The sequence below is a fragment of the Falco biarmicus genome, chromosome 4 (assembly GCF_023638135.1).
Source record: "Falco biarmicus isolate bFalBia1 chromosome 4, bFalBia1.pri, whole genome shotgun sequence".
In the NCBI taxonomy this organism is placed as follows: domain Eukaryota; kingdom Metazoa; phylum Chordata; class Aves; order Falconiformes; family Falconidae; genus Falco; species Falco biarmicus.
This window is the reverse complement of record NC_079291.1, coordinates 51,219,070-51,240,655: the sequence shown is the minus strand read 5'-3', so window position 1 is coordinate 51,240,655 and position 21,586 is coordinate 51,219,070. Positions and strand designations below refer to the sequence as shown.

At 39.8% G+C, this 21,586-nt stretch overlaps 1 protein-coding gene across 8 annotated transcripts in view; it reads left to right on the top strand.

Annotated features, from left to right (window-relative positions):
- The first annotated feature begins 1,193 nt into the window (after positions 1-1,193).
- ZMYND11 (zinc finger MYND-type containing 11) overlaps positions 1,194-21,586 on the top strand; it is a 106,365-nt gene continuing 85,972 nt past the window's right edge. For 3 of the 8 annotated variants that reach the window (XM_056334516.1, XM_056334515.1, XM_056334511.1), the window contains exon 1: positions 1,194-1,416. The gene's annotated coding sequence lies outside the window, so the exon portion shown is untranslated. Of the gene's footprint in view, positions 1,417-2,494; positions 2,649-20,573; positions 20,597-21,586 lie in introns of those variants that run through there. The other 5 variants (XM_056334518.1, XM_056334514.1, XM_056334517.1 and 2 more) reach the window with 3 other exon arrangements.

The window sequence follows — 21,586 nt, the reverse complement described above, 5'->3', positions numbered from 1 at the left end:
TGCTCAACATAAGGTAGCCTTTCTGTAATTATACTGATGGTAAATCCCTTCTTCCTTAAGGAATTGCTTGTAAATTACATTTGTTTTTTATTAATACAAGAAATATAATGCAGTTAATAAATGATAGTACCACTGCTTGGTATCTGCCCAACTCCTCAAGCACCTTTTGAAAGCAGATTACCAGCACTTTCTTTCCTATCTATTTATTTTAGATCATGTAAGATGTTCTTTCATGCAACTATGTTACTTGCATTTTATTTGTTAAAAGAGGACATAAAGTCCTCATGCAGCAGTCTCAAACAAAATGTGGTTTTAGACACTACTAGAAATCTTATTTACTGAAGACACTGGAGAAACTTTCGCTGTTCAGTGCGCAAACTCTGTTAAATCTTTCACTGACCGGGCACAATGGATGCATCTTTTTCAGCATTAGCAGTCCAAAACTATTTTAGCAATACTAACGATTCCTCACATGACTAAAACTATTTGCATGCATAAATGTTTATAGAACTAAGCTTACAGTGTATTTTAATAAAGTATGTCACATTTCTATTCAAGATTAATTAATTGTGAAGTATGTTACTTTTTTATTAAATAATTCCTGAAGAACTTCAGAAACTTCAGAATGTATTTGCCTAGACATTTATTAGTAATAATATTTACCTCACATTCCATATAAAAACAGGATAAAATGTACATGTTTTCTTGCTGCTTACATATATATGTGCCTGTAAAGTTATGTATTTCACATTACCGTGTATTTCCCAATCCTGCAGTGAAAGGATGGTTAATGGTTGGACTTGATGATCTTAAAGGTCTTTTCCAACCTAAATGATTCTATGTTTCTGTGATCTACAGGTTGCAACACATAGCCAACTCTGAAACAGATCACTGATTCTGTATGTTTCAGTTTGTTGCTCAGTGTGACTATCTACTTTCAAAGACGTTAACCAGAATGTCTCCAAGTTGACTTCATGGTAGGAGGAATTTGCATGTATGAGGGCCAAAGCAGCAGCACGTTTTTCCTCTGCAATAAGATAGGGTCCAGACCTAAAAGTATGATAAAATACCTATATAAGAAATAGTTAAAGATCCGTTTCAAATGTATTATTAAGAAAAAAAAAAAAAAGAAAGAAAAAAAAAAAAAGAAACAAACAGCAACTCCAGCAGACACCACTAGAGTTCTCCTTCTCCCAAATATCCCTAGCACCATCCTAAACCCTGTTTACCCCAGAAACCTGAACTGTGGACAGACAGAAGAGGAGAGAGAGAGAGAAAATTCAGACACAATAAAACTCTGAGGGGAAAAATATGTGGAAGGAGGAGGCAGCAGCGGCCTGGGGAAGGGATTGAAAAGTTTCCCCTGGCTTAACTTCTCCCCCCCTGCAGCAGCAGAAGCAGCGCCTGCAGCACAAGGTGAGAGAGACTTTTAAGTCTGGGGAGGAGGGGTGTGTGTGCGGGAGGGGGGTGGGGTGGGGGTGAATTTACAGCCCTGTGGATATTTCTGTGTCTGCCTCCGTGGCTTTGGGGTGCGAGAGACGCCGTGTCTCATGCTGGGTGGATTTTTTTTTAATATGATGGAGGATTATAAACATGGCGCCTTAAAAAAACTACAAAATCATGTACACACTGTTCCAAGGAGATGGGGGAGAGGGGACAGGGGAAGGGCTGGGCACCAGAGGAGGGGGCAATCCTGCCCCGCGGGGTGCCATATGGGGAGGGGGGAGCAATTATACTTGATAATAAAATGTGTGGGGCTGCGGGGAAGGGGGGGGATGGAAGGCGGGATTTTATTATTATTATTATTATTATTTCATTTTTCGGAGTGGGCAGGATTATCTGGCAGCCCGCTTGGAAACCGAGGAGGAGAAGGGGACGGCGGCAGAGCGCGTGTGATTATTAACGGCGATTATTTTTGTCCCCACATCTTCCCCGGTCGGATTTCGGCTGGGAGGCGGCGGCGGGCCCCCCGCGCCGAGTTGCAGCCAGCCCCGGGGCCGGGGCGGGGGGCGGTGGGGTGGGCAGAGGGGCGCACAAGGGAATCGCTGCCTCCAGCGCTCCGCGCGGGCCTGCAGGGAGCGGGGGAGCCGGGGACTCGCGTGAGAGGCGAGGCCGCGCGGGGTGTGGCGCAGCCTGGCTTCGGCCCCGTCGCCCCCCCGCCCGGCCCCGCTCTTTCCCCACACGCGGGGCGACCGCTTTGCTCCCCACTCCCCCCCTCCCCTCCTTTCTGTCACGCACACCCCCGCCGCCCCCGCATTTCCTCGCAGGGCTGGGGGATGTCTGCTTGGAGGACGGGTCTTGGCCCGAGTAATGGCAGCTGCTCGACAGCGCCGAGTCTCCACAGGAGAGAGACGTCGGGCCCCCGCAGGCCGGCCGCGGCGGGAGAGGGGCCATGGCCCCGCTTCCCCGCGGGGGGGCAGAGGAGGGGACGGGGAAAGGGGTAAACTTAGAGCCCCATCCCTCCTCCCCCCGGGCGGCTGCAGGCGGGCTGCGCCACCCCCGCGGCGGGGACGGCCTTACCGCCCGGCGCTGCCGAGAGGGCCGGCGGGGGACGGGGCCCCCTGGCTTCCCGGATCGCCCTGCTGGCGGAGCGCCTCGGCCCCCGGCACAGCCCCGGGGGCTTCCTCGCCTTCCCTATCTGCACCGGGGTAGGGCGCGGGGCGGGGGCGGGTTGGGGAGGGAAGGGGCCAATTTCTCCGCCGTCCTTCCCCGCTCCCCCACCCCGCTGCGGGTGCGGGGAGCCCCGCGGGCCGGGGCCCTCCCGGCACTGCTCACCCGACGTCCGCGGCCCCGCAGGGCCTGCCCGCAGCCCCGCCGCACTCGCGGTCGGGTGTGAATGTGAACTGTGGAGGGGCTTGCTTGTGGTGTTCCGGGAGGGGTGTGTGTGTGTGTGTGTGTGTGTGCGCCCGTCCCCCAAACCGCGTCTCCAGATAACTCCCCCGGCTCACTTCGTGAGGTGTTTTCCTTGCCCCCGCCTCAGGGGTTGTCCAGAGGCCTGTCTGCCTCCTCTCCTCTCCATCACGGGTAGGGATGCACGCGTGGGTGTGGGGTTTCCTATGGCGAGGATGGTAGGGAGCTGCTGCGCGCTGTCCTGGCCTGCCGTGCGTTTCAGAAACCATCCCCCCTGTAAAATCCTGATGTTAAGGACTTGGGAAACTTTGTGTGTCCTTTGGGGCTCATCCTGAATATGGCAGACTTCGGGAGTTATTTGTCTTCTGCGAATATGGCAAACAACTTTACATAAGCTAGAGCTGGGGTGGCTTGAGAAGAGGAAAAGGGATGAAAAACTGTTTTAATTTGGTGTTGGTTGGTCTTATAATTGTATAATTTGACATTTTAACACCCTGGAATCATCTGCCATGGTCACTGTATTGTAGGAGTAATAATATTTGTTGTAGTTTTGAGAAGATCCTATTCAGTGGAAAGGATGAAAAGCAGAGAATGCTTTCTTCTCCTAGAAATGCTGAATATTTTTTTTTATTTTATTTTATTTCCACTTCTGTTGCTATCCTTTGTAGGAAATTGTTTATTTCTTTAGGGGTTATCACTGAGACAGGTGTCGGGAGGTGGGAAGAGTGGGAGTGGAAATGCCAGTTTGTGGTTCAGGTTGCAGTCCCTTGGGTTTTTCTAGTCCCTCATCCTTCAGCGTGAAGGACCTGGCATCTCTCCACATTTTTTTTACTTTTTTTTTATTATTATTTTATTATCAACCCTTCTTAGTGCACTACGGAAAGTCTTTAGGGAAGTAGACCATTTGTTGACTGCTGTTTTGTATGAAACTGGAAGTACTCACAAAATAGTTACAAGTACAGATTTATGTTTAATGCCAGCTTTTCCATGCCTAAACAAACCCTCTTTGCTTTTGACCAGATATTTGTATTAGGAAGGGAATGGTTCATGGGCTAGGTAGTGTAACAAAGTACTTTATCTTTCTGATAGTGAGTTTGGTTTTAACGAGTGGGGGAAAAAAAGTTATTGTGTTGGTGACTCTTTGATAGTGCTATGGATGGTGGTCTCTGCCCTCAAGAAGTGGCATCTGCAACCGATCCTTGGTATCGGGTTCAGCACCAAAGGACTGAGTGAGAAAAATCACTCCTCATGAGCTGGGCACTGTGATGGAAGTTACTAGTGATGAAGTCAGCTATGTAAGGGGAGTTGTGAGTGCGCGGATGTTGGGTAGGGGTCTTAAAACTTTGACGATTTGCTAGAAGATGCTCTTCTTCCACAGTTTGGAGCTTTATAGCACTTAATTTAACATGGAAGTGCCCTCCATACCAGTTAAACTAGTGTATTTTTTTTTTTTTAATCTAAGCAAGCACCTGCAGCTATTATTTTTAAACGCAAACATAAAACCAAATTGAGTTTGTTCACCATGAACTAAAATTCTTAGTAGTTTGTCTTAATCCATATGCATTGTGAGCCAGAGCAGTACTTCTTAACTTTTCAGGAAAGATTGAACACTGCAGAAGCAACAAGAATTTCATGACTGTAATTGCTGTGCATGCAGTATGTGCCTGCTAGGTTGTTTGCTGTGATTTGATGCTGTGTGTCCGTACTATTTGTAGGTGATAGGCCGTCTGTATGCAGCTAGTGTTCAGATTGCCTGGGAGTCCTGCCTGCCCTCGTAGCACAGAGTAGAAGGGATTATTTAGGAAAGACATGAGGCTTCTGCTGGGGAAGAGCCTGCATCACCTTTTCAGCCTAATATCATCTCAAGAACAAATGAGATGGTGAAAGGCTGGGAAGTGTGCTCAGCATTTCCACGTCACAGGTGAATATAACCCACTGGGTGCTCATAGTGATGTGGTGCTCCTGGAGAAGACAACTATGTGGATGGGCAATAAATTTCGCCTGAAGCTGACCTTGAAGTGGCTTAGGCTACATCTAGACTGTTGTGCATTTCTACCAGTGAACCACAGCTTGGGGACTGCTGAATTGTGCTATCTGCAATCTCTGAATTAGGATGAAATACTTCAAAAAGAAATAAAGCAACATTTGAAGATGTTTTCTTAATTTTAGACATCTAAAACTCTCCATAAATGTCTGCATTGTCTAATCTGTTAGAAAGTTGTCTCATTGCACGCAAATTGAGAGTCAGGGCAAATTTTGGAATTAAGAGACTTGTTTTGGGATTGAGTACCCAACTTCAGTCGACTAAAGTTCACAAATTTTGGACATACCTGTAACAAGCTTTCATAGTTACTGCCTTCCACAGCCTTTCAGAGCATTTAAGTATAGAAGTGTGTAAGGACCGCAGGCAGTGAATCTGTCCAGTATAAAAGTTATGAAAGAGGGAAGGGTGATGATGATGTCTTCAGTAAACTTCTGAATTTTCTTCTTAAATGGCTTTTTAGCTAGCTCCAGTGTGGCATAAGTGTTGGTAAAATAAGTCTTTTACCCATAGTGTAGGTTGTTAAAAATGCTAAGTAAGACTATAATTTATGCAAGGTATAGGTGTCTCACACCAGTGATGAACTTGGTTCATAAAAGGCTTAGTTGTTCAAAATTACTGGCCAGAGGCATACAAGAGTTTGCCTTCCTTAATAAGGTAAAGTTTTGGTTTTTTGCAAGAGTTACGTCAGAATTGTTGGAGCAATTTTTTTCCCCTGTCTATCCAGTAAATACATGTATATTTCTTTCAAATCCTGACCCGTGATTTTATTAATTGGGATGGGTTTCCTTCCATGTAGTAGGGCTTTCTTTAGCCATTCTTCTTGTACTGATTGCTTAGGAGTTAATCTCAGATCATGTTCTTTATCTGTATGTTTTTTTGTGTGTTGGGTTTTTTTGGGTGTTTTTAGTCTCAGGATGTGAACACTCCCATAGTACTTGCGTAGTACTTGGAGCATGGTGCCCTTGGTAGCTGGGCAGTGCAACGTATGTCATCTTTTACATAGCTCATACATTTTAGTCTGTCAGTGTTGCTTGCGCTAAATGTTGTGAACAAAGATTGTTCTTGTCAGGTTCTGGATGATTTTTGATCAGTTGCATGTAAATTTAGCTCATAATTGGGTTATTGTTCTAGGGTTTAATCTGCCAGTCGGGAGAATATAGCTGCAAAATAGGTAGTTTATAAGATGAGGTAATGATTCAGTTTTGCAGGAATTTCTTAATAAGTTAACTCTTACATTCCTAAAAAAGTTTTCAGTGATTTTCAGTGCAGTGTAAAGTTGCAAGTTCAGTAGTGGTGAAGGAGTACCTCGTCATCTATACAAAATGCAAAACAAGTGTGGAAAACTTTTTCTTGACATAAAGCTCAAATTTGCCATTAAATGGTGGAAAATAACATTTCTGCAAAAAAATCTTCATTCCTGAGTGTAGTGGAGGTGGCTGGAAGTAGATTGATAGACACCAGAGTGGCTGTGTACAGTATAATAAAAACTGTGGCCTCTAACCTGAATGGGTGAACTCCTGTGGCACACAGAGCTGTCTGATTTCAGAGGCCTCTCTACATCATCTCCCTGCGACACCAGGGCTGAGTCAAGCTGATATTTTTTCCCATATTTTAAATTTTAGTCTTTAAACATAGTTTTATCATCTGTTTAAACCAATGTCTGCCATCAAGTTAATTGAGGAAGCCTGAACTCTTGTCTCACTATTTATTTTTAACTACGCTGTGAATATTGAATTATATGAAGAATTTATTTTAAGGGGTAAAACTAGACAAATAACTATATAATGGATTTTTAACATAATTTTTATTTCAAAAGGAGTAAATAAGCTGCTTGTTCCAACTATACTGTTTCACTGATTGTCTGAAGTCATGCTAATGCTCACAGTTGGCTTGAGATGCTTTTTGATGTAAGATGGCTGCAATCAATTTCTTTAAATACACGTTATTAAAGGGTGAACTAACTTGAATCATAAGCTGTGCTAGAGGCTTATTTTTTCCTTATGTTTCACTAAGATTTCATTCATATTTTTTATGTCTCCTTTTTTTTTTCTCCCTGAGACAAACAGTCTTTTAGTCTTGTGGGCAGGCAACAGCAGGCACAGTGGTGATACTCTGTGACATGTCCATGAACCCAAGGTAAAGCTCATGGTGTCTAATTTTAGGTCAGCCAGCTTTGGTAATATCCTGTCAGAGCCTGATCCTATAGCTGTACCATGTAGATAAATCCAAAGTGTAGTTACTGAGAGTTTTGTGTATGAAGAGACTGGTTTTGATTTTCTTCCAGTCTCTCGTTTTTGCACTTCACTGAAGTGCCCAAGTTTCTGCCATGAAAGTATAGAGATATGTAATTTGAGTTTAAAGTATGTTGTTATTGGTTAAAACAGCAGGATTCTAATATTTGTAATTTCAAAATTACAAAAAATATTTTAAAAATGTAAATAAAATACTGTTACCGGTGTACCAACAGTCAGAGTATCTTTGCATATACCTGTACATTGTATTCAGTGTTGAATTCCAAGATTAAATAATTGCAAAATAAAACATTGTGAATTAATGATTATGATTTTTTGTACAACTCTCCATTGCAATATTTGTTAAGAATTAGTTTCATATCATAATTCTAGCACCAGAGACAGTGAAATCTGAAGTGCTAAAATCCACTTACTGGTTAGAAAATGAAGTTGAACGTACCTACAGAACCACCAGTAACATCCCATTCACCCTTTTTGTGGAAATAGCATTTTTTACATGCAAAGAACTGGTCACGCTGTGTTAATTCATTTTTGTCCATAATAGGATACTATGGATTTGAGATCTAGTGATTTTAAAAAAGAAGTTAAACATTTTGCTGTTTACCTCTCATTTCTCCTATGCTTCATTTTCTTTCACTTTGTTAGTAAGTTAAACATGAAACCAGCTTGCCTTATATTCAAAAATATGATTTTAATGCGGCTAACTAAACTATAATGTTTTGGTTACAGACCGTAGGAGTCTGCTAGTAGGTGTAGTACTCAAAAGCCGCATTTTGGAAAGTAGATATTTGTGCTTTGATCTCACGCACTTACAGCATGGCATTATTATCTGGTCTTTTAAAGATAGGTGGATGGGAGTCGCATGCAGTGACTCACGGGATATGGTACTTAGTTCACTAATTTTAGCAGAGCGATTCTTATCTTTCAGCATTAGATTTTATTGGATCCTTTTGGAAAAGCGATGAAGTGAAACAAAATGGAGTTGAGAGATGATTAGCAGAATCCCAAAGTAGATAGAAATATTATACAGCAAAAAATAAATTAAAAGGATGTGAGGTATGTTTATTGCTCAACAAATCTTTGACAAGATCTGAGAAAGAAGAGAGCTTTATCTTTCTTAGCACGCTATCATCCTTTTCTATTAAGTCTCGCACAACATTTATGCATTCAGTAAGACGGGATCTCACACTACAGATACCTGCTTACAATTACAGATGCCTCTCAGGTCAGAAACCAAGTAACAGGTCAGAAACCAGTCTGCACTGGCTGTGTGTGCCTTCTTACTATTTTCTTGGTGTCTTTGCCAGTAAAAGAAAACTTCCAAAGAGGAGATAGTCTGTGTCTTGCATAACATTGCAGTGCATGTGATCACACACACAAATTAAAGAAGTTTTACCCCAAAATAGTGGGGGTTTCGTTTCTTCAGTTTTCCTTTTGGTCAGTAGTTAATTTTGTTATCAGTATCATCTGAGCTGTCATTGACTTCAGAGACAAGTTTAACCCAGTGTTTATGCATAATCCCCTCTCCCCAGCCAATTACTTAAGATTCAGGTTCAAAATTCTAGAAAATCAAAACAAAAGAATTGCTATTTCATAAATGTAATCACAGGCCACTGATTGTTCACTGATGAAAATTGATGATGTTCACTGCAGAAAATCCATTGTTACCAATAGATTAATATTAATATAATGATAGAGACCTTGATCATATAAGCACTTGTTTCCCATAGGCACAAAAATGCATAGGCCTTGGAGCATACTGATGAATCAAGTTTATTTAGAAAAAGTATTTTTTAAAACTAGAACTTTACATTCAACTCTAACACTCAAGAACACAGTTACAATTTGTTTTGTCTGTATAATTTTATGTAATGTTCTATTTTTGATTCTTCTACTGGAGTATGCAGTGTTACATAGGCATTTTCCATGCCTTTTGAATATCAACAGTATGACTTGTTATTTTTGCACATACTAAATTTTATGTTGAGGATTGTTCCCATTGAAGTGAAGGCACTTTTCCTACATGTACATTCATTTTTAAAGGAATTTACAGTGTATATGAAAAGAACAGAGGAAACACAGATAACATTTTTCTATTTGTGACTTTTAACATTTTTTATGTATCTTAAGTCCTTTATGTTATAGAAAGCCTCAATTATAAATAAAGGGAACTGGTAAAAGAAGAAATACAAAGAATCTTATGGGAAAAGCCAATACCATTATGAGAAGAAAGGTTTATTTTTACATTAGGAAACCTAGGAGACAGATACATCAGAAAACTGAGGATTTTTAACGTAACTTCAAAATTACAGAAATGATGTATGTGAAAGCAAGTTTAACAATCACAGGATTTTAGTTTAGTTTTTTTAATCACTGAATATAAATTGAAAATCTGTGAATTCTGAAAATGACCTTGACTCACCCTCATCCTTGACTCTAGCATTTACCTGCAAAACCCAGGCAATCTTTTTTTGCTCCATGCAACAAAGAGTTTAGAAAAAGTAATGTTCTCCTCACCTTGTGCTTCTGTTCTTTCTTTGTTTTGCAGTTCAGAAATCTCAGAAAACTTTTTTCCTTTCTATATTAAATAAAAGCAAAGCATTAAGCATTGTTGTTAGTTGTTTTCATAGGCACCATGCTGGCACCGGTTTTAGCTTCATATAACTATATTTGAGACTTTAGGATCTTCCCAAGAACCTACTACGTGAACCTTTTCTCAGGAAGCTGGGTGTTTCAGTGTCAGTCATCACATGCATGCTGACATGTGAAGACAGTATGGCACACAGTATTGGCATTGACACTAACATTTTCTTAATAAAAAAGGAGAATTTACAATTTTTTTCACCAATCAAAATAGCTTGCTAAAAACTTTTCTTTGTCTTGGTAAAATGTGAGGAAGAGAGAGAAGGCATGTACAATTTGCTCATCAGTAACTCATGGTGTCTGATCTCTTTATCAGTCTGACTAGAATGTGTTGTCAGGTTTAAAAGTTGCTATATTAAAATCTCGTTTGTTTGCTTGCTTGTTAAAAAAAAAAAAAAAAAAAGATTGTTTTATTTCACTGACATATCTTTTTGAAACAAGAGTGCTGATGCATACCTGGAAGCATTTCAGACTGACAGTGTTGGAAGGCAAGAAGCATGGACCCTCTCAATCTGTAATGGCATCTTTCAGTTGTGTAGCTTTGTCATCTTCTTCCACTGACCTGAAGTAAACAGACTTATAGGAAATACTTGTTGTAATGAGGAGATTCTTCCTTTTCCTGCACACTTCCCACTTACTGGCTCCCAGAAGGCTTCTTTATAAAAACCTCATTGGCATACTCCTAACTTCTCGCTGATTCCAGACATGAGATCTCTTGTTATTCACCTTGTTCCTTTTAGGAAATAGGGATTATCAGTGTCTCTTGGTGCCAGTTTTATTAGGTTTTCTAATCCATGCTGACATTTCTTTTTCTCAATAGTTTTTAAAAGTTTTATAAAAATTACCCATTTACAGGTTATCCAAGCGTAAGCTTAATTGGTAGCACTAATTTCTGAAGGCGTGTAGCTTTTGATAAAATTGAATGATTTTTTTTCTCCTATAGTGGTACAGGAAATATTGATAAATATCAGTGAAAGCTGATTGATGGCTCAGATGCTTTGAGTACAGGTGTGCCAAGGAGCCTAGAAGGAGAAAGTGGTTTGCTCTGCCAAGTTATTGGGTAAGCAGTTACAGTGTTTCCTGGGCCAGTGGGAAGGAATGGTATCCAAATTGCTGCTTGGCTCTTCTTTCACGAGAATTGCCTTTCTTGGTAAAACTAGCATGTCACGTAATCCAGAGTCTTGTCGCCAGCCACTGCTAATCTCAAATGTCTCCTAAAAAGGTGTCAAAAATCAGCCAATAGTATGGCTGTTTGTAGAAAGCTATAGAATACTGATGTAGAAAGTATTCTGATGTAGAAAGCTATAGAACACATTTCCCCATACTAGTGCCCTAACTAATAATTTACATTATGGTTTCAGCTTTTACATATACAGAATTTTTATTTGCTCGATTTTGGAATGTTTTAAATTCCATTTACTGTAATAACTGAACATTTTAGCGAATAATGTTAAAACCTACTCCTTTTTAGGTCAAGCCTGTTCTGTCCTCTCTGAATGCCTTGCAGCCTCCCACTGCAGTACGCTTCTGGCATTTACCGAGAGCGCCTTCCTCAGCTGCAGAAAAGAACCATGTATACCTGCCTGTCTGCACAGTATTTGATGGAGATAAGAGACCTTGAGGGGAGAGTTAATGAAAGGCCATAGCAGTTGTCGGTTGAGTACAAATAAGAGCCGGGAAACACACATATGAAAAGAAGAAAGGGAGAGTTTGGCATGAAATGCGCATTAAGAGAAAGTCAAGGTACACATGTCACAGTGTATGTGCGAGAGGATCAGTGTCTTTGCTAACCAAATTTGGTGCAGCACTGTTGACTTTAGTGGAGCAATATTAGTTTACACCTGCGGAAGATTTTTTTCCTCAATATCTGGGAGTGAGAATATATAATGAAGTGTTTATGGATGAGTGACAGGGAGAGAGAGTGTGCGAGAGTGAGAGCGCATGCACACATTTTCAGGCCTGATTGATTATATGAAAAAAAAAACCCTGGAGTTGAAAGAACATTATTTTAAATTAACATTCATTATCTTCACGCGTGAGATAACAGTTCGCTTTGGACCAGATCCTAACACCATTATGTTTCTTGAGCAGAGAGTGCTTTTTCCTTGAATGAGGGTAGTCAGTATGAGAATGGCAAAATGTAGTCACATCTTTGACATTAAAAATATATGGTTTAGTCACCATATATTAGAATAATACTGTATTATTTCTGTCAGGGAAACATGGATTTTTTACTTTTTTTAATAAATGGTTACATTTTCTTTGAAATGTAAAATAAAAAGTAAGAGAAACCTTTTTTTGGATCTCTAATCTTATGCTTGGAGAAGCTTGCAGCCATTTTAATTCATGCTGCATTCGTTGATCTAGCAGTTAGATTATTTAATCACACTGCAGCTAGGTCATCTACCTATCGGACACTGTTAAGGAGTTCAGTAATATACTTTGGGTTATTGGCTTCTAAATGTCACTTTTGAAAAACAAACAAACAAACAACAAAGCCAAACAAGCTACACACATCCCAGTTAACTTATAAACAGTATAAAGAAAAACAATGTGAATTCACGGTCTTATCATTCAACTCTTGGTTTTTGTTTTTTTTTTTTCTGTACATAATATAAGTAGAAAAAAATGCACATCATAGCAAACAAAGGAAAAAAATCTGCTTTTGATCTTCTTTGGCAGTTGTTTTGCTTTTAAATTCAGAATTTTGCAACATGAAGTCATCTAATTAGGCAGCAGCTTGCTATTAAATATTTTCATATAAGAGACGTAGTTTGTGAGCATAAAAAAGAAAGCCACATTTTAAAATTATAACCCCAAATAACTTTCTGAAATTAAAAAATACTCTAAAAAATTGCTTATTCTTTAAGTATAATCATGTAAAAATGTGGGAAAAGTGTGTATTTTAGGTATCCAGCAGTAGTGGGAAGCTAATTTCCTAGGCTGTAAGTGCTGCAATAGTAGAAGCCCAGTGATCTAGATATATAAAAAGGGAAATAAATGTGGTAGCAGCTAATGTGTGGCAGTGAAAAGCAGAGGAAAAGATTGCTGTGATGCTCTTAAATGTCCTGTATTTTTGGAGAGGGAGCTACTCACAGTGAAATAAACCACTTATTGGTATGCAATTAGGATAGTATTTTGTAAATTATTTGGTGATGATGCAGTTGGCAGCAGAGTTTTTTAAAGGGTCACCCACGTGCTTTTCAGTTATATTCCCTATAGAGATGAAAAGGAACGTTTATGCTCTTCTGAGATATTATTTTAATCTGTCTGAATGCAGGTAGAACGAGAAAGTCATGTTTCATACAAGATGGGAATTGTATTACCCTCTTGTTAAATGAAAACTAAGAATCCAGAGATTCCTTCTGTCTGCGCCTGGATCCCTTGGCTTATTTCCTTGTGCTTTCCTGATGTACATGAAAGCTTTGTCAAATGAGCGGTTATGATCGTTTTAAGTATCTCTCAGTTTACCTTCAGCAGAGAGACTAAACAGGGGAAGGGGCCAGTTGTTCATCTTAATTGCAGTGTTTTCTTAATAAGCAAATTATTCAATGGTTTCACACTCAGACTATTGAATAGCCCCTTTGCTTTATTGTATTAGTCTGTGACAATTTTTGTACAACTTCTTGTTATACTTTAATCTGGGCACTGTAGGATGTGATTACTTTCCTCAGGTAACACTCATATATATATATATATGAGGAGTCCGACTGTAGAGGAGGGACTTGACTAAAGGTTTTATGACTGCCATCCCATTGCTGAGTAAACCTCAGGGCAGCAAGGCAGGTTAAATAGGGATCTGATACTTTTGCTCTCTTTCTTTTGGAAGAGTGTTGAAACTAGACCACCGTGCTGTGTCCACAGTGTGTATTTCTTTACTGGTAAATAGGGTTATGGAAGGCAGCTCAGCAAGGTTAAAAAAAGATGGTGCTGAAACCCAGTTGCAGGGCAAAGGTGAATGAGAATTGAGCGATAATAAAAGGAAAAAGTCAGTGTTAACGCAACATACATGCAGGTTTTTTTCAGGAGCTGAAGATGCATATTGAAAAAGGTTTTGGGTGGCTGAATTACTGTTTTAGGAGTTGTCAAGGGGAAGGGTGTTTAGCTACATGGGTGAAGCAGGCTGAAGCCCTCCTGCACAGGGGAGTTAACAGCTGCCCATTGAGTTCAGTCCATTCTGGCGGGTATGGTGGGCAGATGATTATCAAACAAATAAGTGAAGTACGGTATTACAATTCATTGCAGACCTTTTCATGTCTATATTATGAAGCTTAAGAAACAACCGAGCTCTTGACAGGTTTGAAATTACAACCCTGTTTTTGAGCATTTCTTCCAAGTTCCACTGAATTAATGAAATTAACTGAACTGCCAAACTTGATGGAGAGCTGCCGATTAGCCATTGTTGCAAGAACCCCACATCTCAGGCAGAATGTGCTGCTTTACAATCACTTTGTCAGGAATTTAAATGATGACCTTTACTTCCTGCATCTCAGGCTACAGCAAGTTGCAATGGGAGGTAGCCTTGAGAAGGTGTTTGCTAATGAGGCCCTATCACCCTTGACAGGTATGCTAGATAATTAAAAAGCGATAGATGATGGTGTAGTACTGCATGTGTAAATTTCATTTAAAGTATGTATTTATGTAGTGATTTTGACTCATCCAAGCCATTTGTATGACACGTTGGCACTTTCCATAAGAGTAAGGATGCTTGACCTCTTGTCCTGGCCAAGTTGCAGTTTGGGTTATTACATTCTGACTACCTACATTTCTGTAAAGTTTCATCTGGATTTTGTTACTGTTGTTTATTTACATAGTAATGCATATGTACTTGGCAGTTTACAAAGTAACAGCACAGGATAAGAAAGTTAGAAAAATCCCTGCTCCAAATTACATTTAGTATTTGTGCAAGAATAAATATTGCGTGGCATGATACAGTACACAAAAAATACAAAGTGGCACATTCGGTAATAGCATTCGTAGCAGAGGTAGGTTTCCAGAGTTTATTAAATAGAAGACAAAGTGCAATCCATGACGTGCAAGTGTAAAAGAAGACAGCAAAGGGGTGATGTAGACAAAGCAGAGAGGGGAGAAAACTAGGTAGATCTAAGAAGGATGAGAAAAGGGAGGAGGTGTAATTCAAGAATGCTTTGTAGAAGATACTCCTGCAAAAGCTGGTACACCATGGGTTAAGTTACTGAGTAGTGTGCACTGTTAAACGTATGATATATTGTGCAGCAGGAATGTATATAATTCACTGGTAGGAGGAATAATACCTGTTTGTATTGTAGTTAAAACTATATATATATAGTTTTACAGGGTTATTTGGCATGGATTTTACATGTGTATCAACAAGGGAAGGGGAGTCAGTTTATGTGGTGGTGTGTATACATGTCAGCAGGACTTAGGCAATCACAAATCTGCATGTGGCCGTCACGTGGCAATCATCTGCTGGTGTAGAAATGTTCCTCTTCAACATACAAAGGCACATTTTATCCTTTACCACTCAGTCACTCAGGATCCTGCTTAATTTATGGTAGGAAGAGTTTGCTGTGTGTTACTGTAGAGTAACAGGTAGGTGAAAAAAAGAACCCAAGCCACATCCTGTTGTGGAGAGGTGTTCTGTAGAAATACGAACTTCAAAGCTGCAGGCTTACTCTTAAAACTGATTGATATTAATAATCAATGTTAACCTTGAATAGATTTCCAAACGAGTTCAAAATAATCCAGTATTAGACTATATTGCATAACCATAGCGGTCTAATATTTACAAGAACTGTCCCATTGTTCTTCCAAAAATACATAAGCCTGCTTAGGGACACTTCTTCCACAGCCCAGATGTACCCATTTCACACAGATTTTAGAAGTACATGGGAAAAAGTTCTAAACAGTTTTCATTTTCAAAATGCTTTCAAGAAAAATGTTTTTGAATAGTACTTGTGAGTGAAATCATACTTGTCTCAAATAGATTGTTCACAAAAAGAGAATTTGGTGGGGGTTTGTTTGTTTTATTTTTCTAGAAATGGAAAAAAATGGTTTTGAAAATATCTTGGAGTTTGCCTATTAACATTGATGTTTCTTATTGTTAGTTGTTTTTACATGACTTCATTTGCTAATGAAAGTAGTACATAATGTACTATGTACTTACGCAAAAGATTTAGGACAATGCATGTTCTTTTGAAAGTTGTGGTTCTTTCTAATTTTATTTTGGTCTATTTAACTTTTTTTGGAATATCTGTCTTGGCATTGTTTTTGGAAAGAATTTAAACAAAAATATTTTTCACTTTAGGTCACAGATATGTTAAGCTCTTCTCTAGCAGAACTACACCGATCACTTATTCTGACCTCTTCCAGCTCCCGTGTAACCCAGCTTAAATAAGGTTACCTTTCTCCTGGATCATGCCCACTGAAAATGCCATATCAAGTCTTTGTGGTAGCAGTCAGCCTGTCGTGTGTGAGTGAAAGCACTGAAAATACATCCTTCAGCGCTGTGGGGCCGAAGGGCATCTTACCCATTTAGTGGTGTCTGTCTAGTTGGCTCTGTTTTTTTGTCATCTGTCGGCTTTTTTTATGGAAAGAAGCAGGAATACTTCAACGAGGAAAACCATCCAGCACCCACGTGCTGCGCATTCTGGGAACGAGATCCATGTGGCTTCTTACCATTGGTTTTTTGGGTTTTTTTCTTCTGTATCATTTATTAAAGCTGTTATGGAATATCTGCTTAAGGCTAAACGAGTTTGAACTCTCACTTAGCCTCATTAAGGTCTTGGGCTTTGTGTTTACTACTTCTGCTTTCATCAAAGCCACTTCCTCAGAGGCTTTTGCAGGAGATGCATATGTTCTTCTTCATTTTCTGCCTCACATCATGGTAGAATTATACTTTTTAATCAGCAGGTTTTATTTAATCTCCAAATTTTATTTCTGGTGTTCTGCCTTTAAAGCAGAAATTGTTTTTTATACTTTTATGCTGGGGGTTGTCTACTTCTATATTCACACATTTAAACGCTTCAGGCTATTCATGTGTGTTTTCTGAAGGGTTTAACAGTGCAGCCATTCCCACACAGCCTGTCAAAGTCAATTGGAGACTGTGTCAAAATTTGCTATCAGACTGCTACGATGAATCTCCTGCTGTTACTACAGAATACTCCAGTGCACACAACATTGTTAAGAAATAGTGGAGATGCTGGGGATGATGCTACCTGGAGCTCCATCCCTACCTTCACCATGTGCTGTAACATTACTCAAACATATATATTGGTAAAGAAGTGTTAGAGTGGTTTGTACAAAAGACTCCAGAACCTCTGGTACTTAGTGACCAGGTGTAGTTGTTTAAGTTGCTGTGATAAACTGTACTTGTGCACTGTCACTTCAAAAGAGACAAAGGTGATTTACCAATAGGATATATATTTTTTTTTTTACTTTTATGTAAAGTAAAGTTCACATTTATGTTTTCTTTTTGATTACTTTGTTCCCTCTCAGAATTTTTGGAAGTTCCCTGAGTTTTATTTGTATGATTTGGGGGAAACTGAAGTGGCACAGTCTGTATCTCATGTACTTACTCACTGCAAAGATATAAGACTAGTCTTAAGTGAAGGGACATGTAGATAGCTCATTAGTTTGAATATACATGAAGAACTCATGTCTGAAAGAATTCCGGTTACTGGTAAGTGACCTCTCTTTCTATTTGAACTATAAATTTAAACTTTGAACAATGAATGTGCTTAGACTAGTGATGTACTTATTAAGTTAAAAAAAGAACAAGCTTTTAATAGGAAAAAATTATCACAGGGCAGACAGCATGGGATTTCATTAGCATTTATGAATTGCTAAACTGCAATTTAAAAGTCACATTTCTGTCTAAAAAAATTTTCCACAATTGTCATACAAGTAACATTAAACAATGTCTTAGTTTGTTTACTTGGGGTCAGATTTTCAATGGTTAAGGTGATTAAAGTTGCAGGGACTGTCTGCAAAGGCTGCAGTACTTAGCTGCCATTGATCTTAGTGGGACTTTGAATAAACATTAGTTCTGAAAATCCCACCACGTATGGACCTCATCTCTTGTCTTCAGACATCTTTGAAAATCTGGCCCTTAGAACAGTTAACAGCATTCCCTGTGTTGTTTCAGTGGTTTTCCCTTAGCATTTCCCCATTTTACTCTGTGCAGGAAGGTCCATCAATTATAAACAGCATTTTGTAGTAATTTCTGAACTTGGCATTCATACTTGTCAGGAGGGATAGACTAACAGAAGAGACGTGGCCCTGGCTTTCCACATAGTATTGTGGTGCTGTGCTGTAGTAACATAAATAGTTCTTAGGATAATTATTTTCATCCATAGATGTTTAAGTGCTACACAAAGGGGATTAGTGTAATTAGTTTTGCATTTGGAAATGGTAATACAGAGATATGCAGTGACTTGCCTGAAGTTAACCAGCACAGGAGGAGGCTGTACCAAGTTTGGAGCCCTGGCGCTCAGTCTACTTTCTTCAGCAAATGTAGTTTCAGAGTGCTTGATCTATCCATACAAAATCTCCAGACGAGAATCTTCTAAGTGTAATGATTTGGTACTTAAGCAGTGTGAGTCATGTTCTGGGATGCTGGCGGTGTTTTTTTGTGATATTTCCGTTTCACATTCAGCTTAGGGGGCTCAGCGGGGGCTTTTGGTCTGGTTGCCATATGAAGTTCATCAGGGGTGACAAGCGAAAGCAGCTTAATGTGCTCATGCTATTTTTGCCTGTAGTAGAAATTTGTGATGGGGACTATTTCTGTTTTGCATGAAGTCACCAAAATAATGCATTGAGCTGTAAGCTAACTGGAGATGCCCAGGACTATTCACAGCAGAATAGCCTGGATATTGTTAGTTGTTGGATGTAATTATTTTGATTTCACTGGGGGCAGAGGCTAAAACCCACTTGTCAGACTTCTGAAATTGCACACCCTGGCAATTGTGGTGCTGAAGTTGGGTACCTCCGCTGGGCCTTCCAAACACAGCTTTTTGTGTATTGGTTCCCCAGCTATAAAATGAAAACATTTCAAAAATGAATCTTACAGAGTGCTGTGAGCATAAAAGCATTCAAGGCCGCAGGATCTTTAGTCAAGATGCTTTGCAGAAAAAACACTAGTAGCCTTATCCAGCTGCTACTCACCACAGAGACACCACTTTTCTCTCCTTGCTTTTTCAAAAATGTTGAGGAGGGACACTGGACCATGTTGGATGTGTGTGCTGTAGGTACGAGAGGAGCTCTTGGCCCAGCTTGTTGGCTTTTCTCTGCCCCATCACTTAGAGTGGATTACAGTAAATTTTTCAGGCAGGAGAACAGTCATGTGGTCTGTTTCCTTTAAATTAATTCCTGTAACTTCCTCAGTTGAAGTTTGTTCCTGATCCCACAGGCTAGAGACCATTCCCTCCAAGGATTCAATTAGCTGACACCAACCTTGAGAGCCTCCAAGCTTAGGACACATTTCTCCTTAGGATTCCTTCTCTTAGGCACAACAAAAAGGCTCCCCAGGGAAGACCCAGGATACTTCATGTTGTCTTCAAAGTAAAAGATTCTCAAGTTTCCTCTTAATGTACCCGATCCTAGTCAGAGTTTGATTTAGAGAAAGAACCTGCTTGAAACATGGAGGTCTGTTTGCTGAGTCAGTAAAAATGTCTAATCTTTATAACTTATTTACAGTCTGCTTATATTAATAAGATACAATTGAGATTTGTTGTGAATTAGATGTTGACATTTCTCTAGCATTCTAGGCTGAAACTATGCTGTTACCTCTTGTTGCTTTCTCCATTTTTAGCCTACGAATATCCCATGTATTTGAGTAGCTTCATGTGATACTCAAAGAATCAGTGGATGTGTCTTTGATCAGTCCCTATGGTTCTTATGATCTCTATAAATGTGTCTAGAAGGAGATGGCTATGGAAGAGAGTAAAAAGCCACTTAAGGCACAGACCAATATTGGTGTATACAGCCAGGCTGAGTAAATGCAGATCGGAAGCTACGCTGTAGTTTCTAATCATTAGCATTTGCAGGTGGAAGAACCTGTCATGATGTCTATATTAGATGCGTGTCATGTCATGGCTGCTTTTCAGTGTTTACTGTATAGGGCAAGTATGACCAAACTTGCTCACCCTATGGATTACAGACTAAAATTCCTATATGAATAAAAGCTAACCCCCCCCATATCGTATGCTTGGGAGAGTTGAGGGTTCCCGAAAGTGGGTCAGGACTTGTCTCAGTGTTGAGTGCTAGGGTGATGTTTGCTTCAGCAACCCTTGTTAACTTGTTTCTTCCAAATCCAATAATTTGAATTTATTCAGCCACGGCTGCATCAGCATGGCCTTGTTGCCAGATAAATGACTGGCAGCCTCATGGGAACCACAGGTGAAATATTTTGAGCCAGGAGTGGTTCAGGAGCTGTGCACTGGCCACCACTGGCTTCAGCAGCTCTGTATGGAGCAGGTGAGAATAACTCATCAGGTTTCTGAAATGATTTACCAGTCATGCTGTCTCACTTTCGTGCTTGTAACAGATTTTGAGTATACTTCTCTATGGCATGATTTCCTCCCTGTAAAACAGCAGTATCAGCACTTTGCTATATTAGGCATTTGGAGTATAAATTAGCGGGGAACAGTTGCTAAGGCAAATACTTCCATTTTACTCTGAGGACAGGTCTGCTAAGACCAGAAGCAGATGGAGGTAATATGCCAATACTTCTAGCACTAGAAGAATAAAAAATTAGAAGTAAGAAATTGTGCATATTATTTTTGTGGGAGCAACAGACGGAGAGAAAGTGGTTTTGATAAAAATGAAGGTAAGTGCAAAACTGAAAGGCAAGCAGATTTAATGCACTAAATTGTTTGATGGCTCTGTAAAAATGGCTGGAATTTCAAGTTGATGATACCTCTTTACTAGCAGGAAATGAAACTGTGCCTAAGCCATATAAATCATGAAAACCACTATGATTTCAAATTAGTTTTAAAGAAAGTACTACATTAAAGGTAGCAAATGTTGTACTTGATAACTAAATTAGTGTGATTGTGAAATTGAGGAACTGCTAATAAGTTGTGAAAGAATGTCACGATAAATAGTATTGTCTTCCTCAATGAAATAATCTTCCTTAAAATCTACACCAAGAGACAACAAATCTTGCTAGCAATTCTCTTACTAGTATTCTACTACTATTGCTTTGTTCAAAGGGAATGTCTCCTCTCTGGGAAGACTGGAATGTATTTCAATTTAAATTTCCTCATAGCCCAGTCTTTACTTTTCGCCGTGGCATCAGTAGTTCTGTTGTCATCACTGACTGAGGCATCCGCTGCGACAAAACCTGGACCTCCCCTCATAGTTTTTTAGAGAACTGAATATTGTTGTTCTTACAGACACTGTCAGGTTTCAGACTTCAGCGCAGAGGGTGCTTGTGCTACAGAACATGAGCCCTACACTTGGAAACACCCTCTTGGATTTCTTTCTTGAGTGTAATTAAACAGGAGTGGCTTCTTCAGTGTTCTCTCATTGAATCTGAATACCCATCTTTCAAGAATCCCTGGAGAGTACTATAATCAAAATATACATGTTGAGGTTTTTTCCATTTTACAAAGGTGAAGGCAATTTATGAACTGCTAAAGAATACAGCTATGATACCTTTTTTTAACTGAGGTTAAGAAACTTCTCCTGGTGTCACAGCACGTCTGTACACTGCCAGGAATTTACCTTGGACATACCTGCAGGAGAGACCTTCTTAAACAAATTTATTTGCTATACCGTTGAAGCTGGCTGTCAGCAGCTGGCCGTGCATTGTCAT